This window comes from Peromyscus leucopus, chromosome 2 (assembly GCF_004664715.2).
Source record: "Peromyscus leucopus breed LL Stock chromosome 2, UCI_PerLeu_2.1, whole genome shotgun sequence".
Classification (NCBI taxonomy): domain Eukaryota; kingdom Metazoa; phylum Chordata; class Mammalia; order Rodentia; family Cricetidae; genus Peromyscus; species Peromyscus leucopus.
This window is the reverse complement of record NC_051064.1, coordinates 116558228-116567094: the sequence shown is the minus strand read 5'-3', so window position 1 is coordinate 116567094 and position 8867 is coordinate 116558228.

The following is an 8867-nucleotide window of genomic DNA, read 5'->3' as shown; positions in this document are numbered from 1 at the left end:
ATAAATGTGCTGATGCCTTTGCTGTCTTTGCTGGTTCTGCTTTCTGTTCTCTTAAGTGTATTGAAGATGAAACAGTTTAACACGTGAGCCCTCACACAGCACAAACAGAGTTCAAGGTAGGAGAATTTTCTTCTCTGCCTTGTGTTTGGGTGTCTGGACTTAAACAGAACATGTAATATTATCCTGTTTCTTCAAGAGCTGATCTAGGCAGAGCACATGTAACTTGTTTTACCACCTGTGGGAAGAAGCATTTCTTGCTTGTCTCTTGGAAGGGAACTTAACAGCAGGGAATGTCTCAAAATGTAGGCTTTTTGTGGACTGGCCATGTTATCATCATTTGAGTGTTCGCTGTCATCGAAGAGGTACCTGGAGATAGTGGTGATTGAAAGATTAGGCCACAGGAGGTTCCCTTCCTTGGAGACTTCATCTTCAAATGGGTATTACAGCCATTGTGCTACCAGCACATTCTTACCTGCTAGAACACCGATGTAGGTGTTCAGATATCTTCTGTTAATTAATTTCAACATTTTTTTTCCTCCTTCAAGACAGGATCTCAACTGTATAGTCCAGGCTGATCTCAAACTCACCCTCCTCCTGCTTTAGCCTCTTCTATGCTGGGATCATAGGCCTGTACCACCACTCTGGTTCAGTTAGTGTTACTTAGTTCAGGCATCCTAAAACCCTTGTATCTTCAGCTAAATCAAATAGTCCTTAATTCTGATCATTTCTTTTTAATAAAAAGGAAACTGTGTGACAAAGAGAAAGGAAAACAATGATTCTAATCACCTGTCCCTTTATTTTCTCATCCTTGAAGCCAGTGTGTTAGGTATAGGTGCCATTGTTAGGATAATGATGCAATGATCTGGGTACTCTCCAAACCCTGTGGTTCACTTTTTTTTTTTTTTTTTTCCTTTTGTGGGGAGATAGGAAAACTCAAGGTGAATTTGATGCTAGGGTTAATCATACTAGCTCCAGGCTGCCAGGCTCAGGCTTTTACAGATCCTTTCCTGTCAGAGCAAAACTTACTTTTCTTGAGTCTGTCTTCAAAGAGGTCTTTATAGGTCACTAAATACAGTACCACATTCTAGCTTTAGTGTGCTCATGAACAGCACCAATTAAGAGCACTTATTGACTAATCATAAGCACAAGTTTGGATCCCAGCATTCTGCAAATGACTAATTCCAGCTCTGAGGGATCTGGTATCCTCTTTGGGCCTCCATGTGTGAATAGGTGCACACACACACACACACACACACACACACACACACCCCACCCTGCAGGTGCACAGATACATAGAGACATACACATGCATAAATAAAAATAATCTTTATTTTTCTGGTTGTTTGAGGCAGGGTTTCCTTATAGCCTGGCTGTCCTGGAACTCGCTCTGTAGACCAGGCTGGTCTTGAACTCAGATCTGCCTGCTTCTGCCTCCCAAGTGCTGGGATTAAAGGCGTGTGCCATCACTACCCAGCTAAGAATTATCTTTCTTAAAAATGTTTGTGAGCTTTGGAAATACTCTTACAGTATCTTTTTCTTTTTTAGACAATGTCTCCTATGTAGCCTTGGCTGGCCTCTATTTCACAGGACCTCCCTGCCTCTGTCTCCCCAGGTAAGTGCCGGATTAAAGGGATGCACTATCATACTTGACTCCTGAATTTAAGATGAACTTCCAAAAAACTCCTTCATTCAGTAAGTTGTGTTGGAAGTTTTAAACTCTTGGATCCCAGTATGGATCCAACTGAACTGGCCTCCTGCCAACTGCCTGGCTCTAAGGACTTCCAGGGCCAGAGGGCAAAGCTATTGGCTAGGTTCAGCAATCAGTACTTAAAAGGCATGAACTTACGTGCCCTGGCTCACCATGAGCTGTTTATGGCCTTTATAAAGAAGCATTTTTACAAGCTGACAGAACTTGGTAGAACTTGATGTGGGTAAGACAGTATCAAATTGGCCCCATGATGTCCAGCTGCTGCTCTCTAGCAAGAGCACATCAAATTCTGTCATTGCCATGTTTTCATTTGGGATGTGGTCTAAGTGAACATATTCTTTACATTATTTAGAAGGTAAAGATAATTAAAGTTTAGTTGGCTAGCTTGGGAGAGAGTACTTTCTCTTTAGAATGACCAAGTTGCTGATCTCAGGGTGTAGCTCCATGGTAGAGCATTTATTTAGCATGATCAAGGTCCTGGCTTCAATTTCCACCACCACAAGAACTAAAATAATAAATTGACCAAGTTAAAACAGCAACCTCAGCTGGGTGCCTTGACAGGTGCCTATCATCCTGGCTACATAGGAGACTAAGGCGAGAGGAAAGGATCATTTGAGCCCAGGAGAACAACCTGAGCAATACAGCAAGACTGAACAATAAAACCAGCTACCTCAAAATCCCCCTGTCTCATATAGTGTCAGAATGTGTCATGCATGGTATCCAGCATGACTAAGCAGAATATATCCCTTCCTCTTAAAGCCTTCTGCTTAAAGCCTTTAAGTTGGATAAGTACCATTTCAGAAAGGAAGGTAAACACTTGAGGCTGCTGCTGCTTGCTAATGGAAAAATACAAAATCTGGGGGATGGAATGGCATGGGGCAGGGAGAATAAAATTTTATTCTACTATACTTACATTATGGTCCTTGCTGGGACTGGCTTGTTCTACCCCAAAATGTTCTTGATCATAGACCACATTCCCACTTCTCTCCTGAGTGTTAAACCATCGTCTTATGTGATCACATGTACATAAACTAATTGGTAAAATAAAAGCAATATACACGTAGGATTCATTATCTCAGTCTAATAACATTCATTCAAGGGTATACCCTCTTAGTTTTAGCTAGCTGGTCACTCACAAGCCAATTTTCAGGGGTTTGGATCCTGAGGGTTGTTTCCAAAACATGGTAGTAGCACCAAAATCTTCATGTTACAAAAATTGGTTTGTTATTCTTTCAAAAAAGGTTGAGACAAAGATAACCATCAGCTATACCCAGTCACTAGAAGCTTACCAGACAAACTCAGGTCCAGTGGTTTCTTAACCACACTTTTGAAATGCTTTTCCTATGTATGTATGTATGTATGTATGTATGTATGTATGTATGTATGTATGTCTTAGACATCCATATGTGAGGGGTTCATATGTGTGAGGATGCTTGTACATACGTAAATGCACATGGATATGAAAGTGGAATGTTGATGATGTATTTTTCTTAATCACTATTTACTGAGGTGGGGTCCCTTGCTAAACCTGGAGTTTGTCACAGGGATCTCATTTCTGCCTCCTGAGTACTGAGATTATAGGCAGTCACCATGCCTGGCTTTTATATAAGTCTGGGGTTCTGAAGCCATCCTCATGTAAGCCCCTTCTCCATTGAGCCACTCCTCACTCTGTAGCCCAGGCTAGCCTGGAACTCACTGTGCATCCTAGGCTGACCCCAACCTACTGCAGTCCTTCCTGCTTCAACCTGAGTGCTGGCTTTACAAGTGTGGGCCTCCACACCCAGCCAGTCTGTGCTTTTAATGCTGGCTGGCTTTTACTTCTGTGATCTTATTTTGTTTTCCTAGCAATTCTGAGGCACTTTGGAATCTTTTGCAAGGATGATTAAATTGATGCCCAAGAGTCCAAGTGAATTGCCTAATGAGATTTATAAGTGGGTAGTTGGGGGTTTGGAACTGAGGTACAACTGATGCATTCACCTTGAGTCTCATCTTTCTACCTGCTGCCTACCTACAACCAGGCAACGAGCCTCAAATACCCCTACTATTCTTCCATCTTTTTCCTTTGGTTGGTTGATTGATTGTAAGAGTCTTGTGTGGCCTAAGCCAGCCTCAAATTACTATGTAGCATTGAGGATTGCCTTCAAATTCTGACCCTCCTGCCTCTACCTTCTGAATGCTGAGATTATAAACCTTATACTACCATGCCTGTCTGTCTCTGTCTCTGTCTCTGTCTCTCTGTTTCTGTCTTTCTCTGTCTCTCTTTCTCTCCTTTCGTCCCTATTCCCTCCCTTCTTTCTTTTCTTTCATATTATGCTGGGCTTTGTAATGCATGACTTTAATACCAGCACTCCAGGAAGGGGACAGAGGTAGGTGGATCTCTGAGTTTGAGGCTAGCAAAGGCTACATAAAAAATAACAGTTTTACTTATTTGTCAGTCACACACACACACACACACACACACACACACACACACACACACGATGTCACAGCATATATAGAGGTCAGAGGACAACTGGAAGTCAAATGTGTCCTATTGTGTAGGTTCCGGGATTAAACTCACATCATCATTCTTGGAAGCAGTTGCCATTGCCTGCTGAGCTATGTTGTTGGCCCAAGAAAGATCTCATGTTTCTTGTGTTGCTGTGAGATGGGATCTAGTGTATTTTCTTTATTGTATGTATCACTATAATATGTAACTTTTTTTCTTATTGTTAACTTCATACTAAATTTAAGAGCCAAGAAAATAAAAGCACCAGTCTTTTATTTTTTTACTTGATATTTTTTATTCTTTGAAAGTTCCATATGTTTATACAACAATCAAAAACGTCAGTTTTATGGCTAGTCATGGTGGTGCATGCCTTATAGTTCCAGCACCAGGGAGGCAGAAGCAGGTGTATTTCTGTGAGTTCTAGGTCAGCCTGGTCTACATAGCGAGTTCCTTGCCAGTCAAGGCTATCTAGTGAGACCTTGTCTCAAAAAAACAAAAACAACACCCCAAAATGCACATCAGTTTTTAAGTTCCTGTTTCCCAGGACCCAAAGTAGTACATAGTAGGTACTCAGTTAATACTTGTTGGAAAGAAAACACAGAAAAGAAAAAAGATTGGCAGTGGCTGTGGCTCTAAGGTTCCCCTCTGAACTTTGGATCCCCGAAGGGTCTGCTTGTGATCCCCTTGGGATTTTATTGTCATTGCCCCTGAAGGTTGGGAGTGGTTGAAAATAAAGTAGGAGTAGAACGGGAGATGGACTTTGGACACCATCAACTCTGCTCTGCTTTTAGTGTACAATCCAGAAGGGTTTACAATGTGACTCTCAGAGGTAGAAAAAGAAAAGGGACTGTGGCCAGAAAACTCCATTCTGGCAGACCTCTCATCCGTGCTAGTTTTTAAAAAATGTATTATTTGTGTGTGTGTGTGTGTGTGTGTGTGTGTGTGTGTGTGTGTGAGAGAGAGAGAGAGAGAGAGAGAGAGAGAGAGAGAGAGAGAGAGAGCGCGAGCGAGCTTGTCGTGATGAGCATATGGAGGTCAGTGGACAGCTTTGTGGAGTTAGTTCTCCCCTTCTACCTTTATTTGAGTTCTGGTGACTGAACCCTGGTCATCATTGGGCTTTTGTGGCAAGTGCATGACTCACTATCTCACTGGCCAGGTTTGTTTTGACCCATCACCACCTCTATTTCACTATGATTGTGTTAGGACATGGAAAATATGCTGTACAAAGGCAAATGTTTGGTTTATGTTGTAGATTTGAAACCATTTAGTACAAATGTCTGCTGGAAACCGTATAAAATCATAGCATATTCTCAGGGCTTTAACAATGACTATAGTTATTGAAACTAGGCAAGAATCAATTGGCATACTTGCAGCCCGCTCTCTTTAGTCAGGCATTGTGGTGTTTCTGTTGTTTTTATGACACTAAATTTATTTTGGGGGGCATGCTCATGCCATGGTATATATGTGGAGGTCAGAGGACAACTTGTAGGAGTCAGTTCACCTGTAGGAGCAGTGGGTCCTGCTGAACAAACTCAGGTCATTAGACTTGGTGGCAAGTACCTTTACCTGTTGAACTTTCTCTCTAGTCCTTTGTTTTGTTTTGTATTGCTTTTTGTTGTTTTGTTTCGAGACAGTATTTTACCGTGAAATCCTGGCTGGTCTGGAACTCATATGTAGACCAGGCTAGCCTTAAACTTATAGCAATCATCTTGCCTCTGTCTCCTGAGTATTGGGATTAAAGGCATGTGCCACCACCGCCTAGCTTAATATTTTAAAAATTAATGTGTATGTGTGTGTGTTTGCATATATGCTACATGTGTGCAGGTGCCCAAGGAAGCCAGAGAGAGTGGAGTTAGAGCTCCTGGAGCTGGAGTTGCAGAATTGTGAGTCACCCAAAGTGGGTGCTGGGAACTGAACCCAGGTCCACTGGAAGAGCAGGAAGTTCTCTTAACCACTGAGCCATCTCTCCAACACCCAGCATTGTGATTCTTTTCTTTATTTAAAATTTTTATTAAATTTATTTATTTACTGAGTTGCGGTGAGCACTACTATACAGTGGTGGTCAGAGAACAATTTATAGGAGTTGTTGCTCTCCCATTGTGTGGGTCCTAGAAATTGAATTCAGGTTGTTAGGTTGGCAGCAAGTTCCATTTAGCCAGCCCCGAAACACTGATTCTTGATCTTGTCAAGTGTAGAAAGCTGCTTTAAAAGAATGAGTTATATTTCTTCCATATTCTTTTCCTGACAGGATGGAGGTCAGTGCAGATTCTTAATAAGTTTTTGTGTAGTGGAAGAGGAAAGTGTCCTCGAGGCTCTCCAGACAGTTGGAACCAGAGCTAGGATGAGAACCCTGCACTCCTGTCTTCTGGTTCTTCCTCCAGGACCAGCACGTTTTTTTCCACCGTCTTCCAATGAAGGACTTGGAAAGGTGAAGCAGTCATCCCATGATGCTCCAGCACTGCTGTTACTGTGTAACAGGACTTCATGAGCATTTATTGAATTTATGTATTTTAAATCATGTTTAAAACAAAAGCCAATGCCTCAGGCTCCACCTCAAGGAAATCTAATTTAATTTTAAATGCTCCTTGGATGAATCCAACCAGTGGTTCTCCAACAGGATCTTTGTGAAGGCTGGTTAAACCCAGAATTCGTCCCACAATGTGGGCTTCTGAGTCAATCTAGTGTATGGTCAAGAATCTCTCTCTCTCTCTCTCTCTCTCTCTCTCTCTCTCTCTCTCTCTCTCTCTCTCTCTCTCTCTCTGTTTTTTTTTTTTGTTTAATGTGTACATGAGTGTGTATGCGGGTGCATATGTGTGAAGGACAAAGGACAGGTATCATTCCTCAGGTGCTGTCTACCTTGCTTTTTGAGAAAGGTCTCTCATTGGCTGAGAACTCACCAAGTAGGCTAGACTGGCTGCCACTGAGCCCAGGGATCCACTAGTTCCCACCTCCCCAGTACTGGGATTACTAGCACATTAGAATTGGTATTCCTTACAAACTTTTAGATGATGCTAGTACTCCGAGAACCTCTATACTAAAAATAACCAGGATAGATGCAGTTTGTGGGCAAGGGGCCACGTCTATGCATAGCACCCACTTCAGAGTAGGTTCTCAGTGTGAGTGGATTGACAGTTGGTAGGCACTTAATGAAAGCTCACAAATGAAACAGCTGCCTAGTCTGTCATTCCAGAAGCTCCAAGACTAAGGGAAAGGTACTGAGAGAGAGTCCCTGATGTTCTCCCTCTAGGGGAGTTGCCAAAGGGATGTCAGATTGCTCCTTTTATCTTACTTGGCAGTTGCCATGGCCCCAAAAGGCTGGAAGAGCACAAGAGACCTCCAAACTCTGAGGGGATGTGGAGTTGATGTATTGAGCATGACTTGAGGACAGGGTGATGGTGTGGAAGCAGTGTAAGGAAAACCTAAGATAAGAGTTCCCAACAGTGAGTTTGGCTTCTTGAGGATATGGTTCCCCCACCCTAACCACATGCAAATGGTCTTCCATTCCTGAGGTTCCCTGCTTCAGTGGCCATCATGGTTGAGTTGTAGCTGAGTCTGAAGTCCACCAGGAGCCGCAGATATATTCTCAGGCTAGGAACCCCAGATATATTCTCAGGCCTTCTTGAGACCCAGGGCACAGGAGTTCCCTAGTCATACAAGGTCAGGACAGCATGGGGCTTTGTGCCTTCTCGTAGGAACCTAAGTGCTGAGATGCTCCCTTGGCTTCTCCTTCTGCCTCCCAGGGGCACCTGCTCAGCAAAGGCTGCTGGGAGAACTGCTACTAGTGGTCGGGAGGTAACTTTGTAATGGAGAAGAGGAACTGTGTGCTTCCCTAGAGAACAGCACTAGAAAAAGACAGCATTTAAGGATATGGGAGAGCCTCCTGATAGCAAGAGTGAAGGTCCCTGTTTGAAAAAGGAGCATGTGAAGATAAGTGGGAAGTGGGCTGGAAAGTCTTTAATGAAAGGTTAAGGAGTGCACATGATGTCCTGTGATGGTGCGACTGAGCCCAGACTAGGAAGCTGGGGAGCTGGTGGGCTCTATGAGTCAGTTGCACAAAGCACTTTGGATTTTGAAGGCTGCCCTCCTGTTTATCTTCTCCTCCCACTCTTCTCCCTGCTACTCCCCTACCCCCTTCCACCTCCTCCTCTCTCTTCCTTCTCCCCATAAACTCCCTTGAATTCTATTCTGAAACCCTTAATGGGTTTTTCCATCTCACTTGGGACATTTTGAAAACCCTTTCTGGCTTGGCCTATGTTGGGGCTGGGCCCAAGGCAAGCTGGCTAGGAGGTGGGTCCCAGCAATAAGCAACCCACAGAATTGTGTCTGTTATTTAAGAAAAGTTTCTGGGTTTTTGGCTAATTGCAAAAATACATAATGGATGCTTTTTGCATCTGCTAGTTATTCTAGAACAGGCCTGCATCCAAGAGCAAACTTTAAACAAACAATAAGATTATGGAGCTTAACTATTTCAATGTGTAACAGAAAAGAAAGCCAAGCCCTGAGAAGTTACATTAACACATGCATTCAGACATAAGCACATGAGTGATCATACCAACAGATACAACATGCACACACGCAGGGTTTGGCACCAGTGCACACAAATCCATGCTTGCACTAGCACCTAGGGCATATTTGCACATCCAACTCACACACAAACCCAATTGAACACCT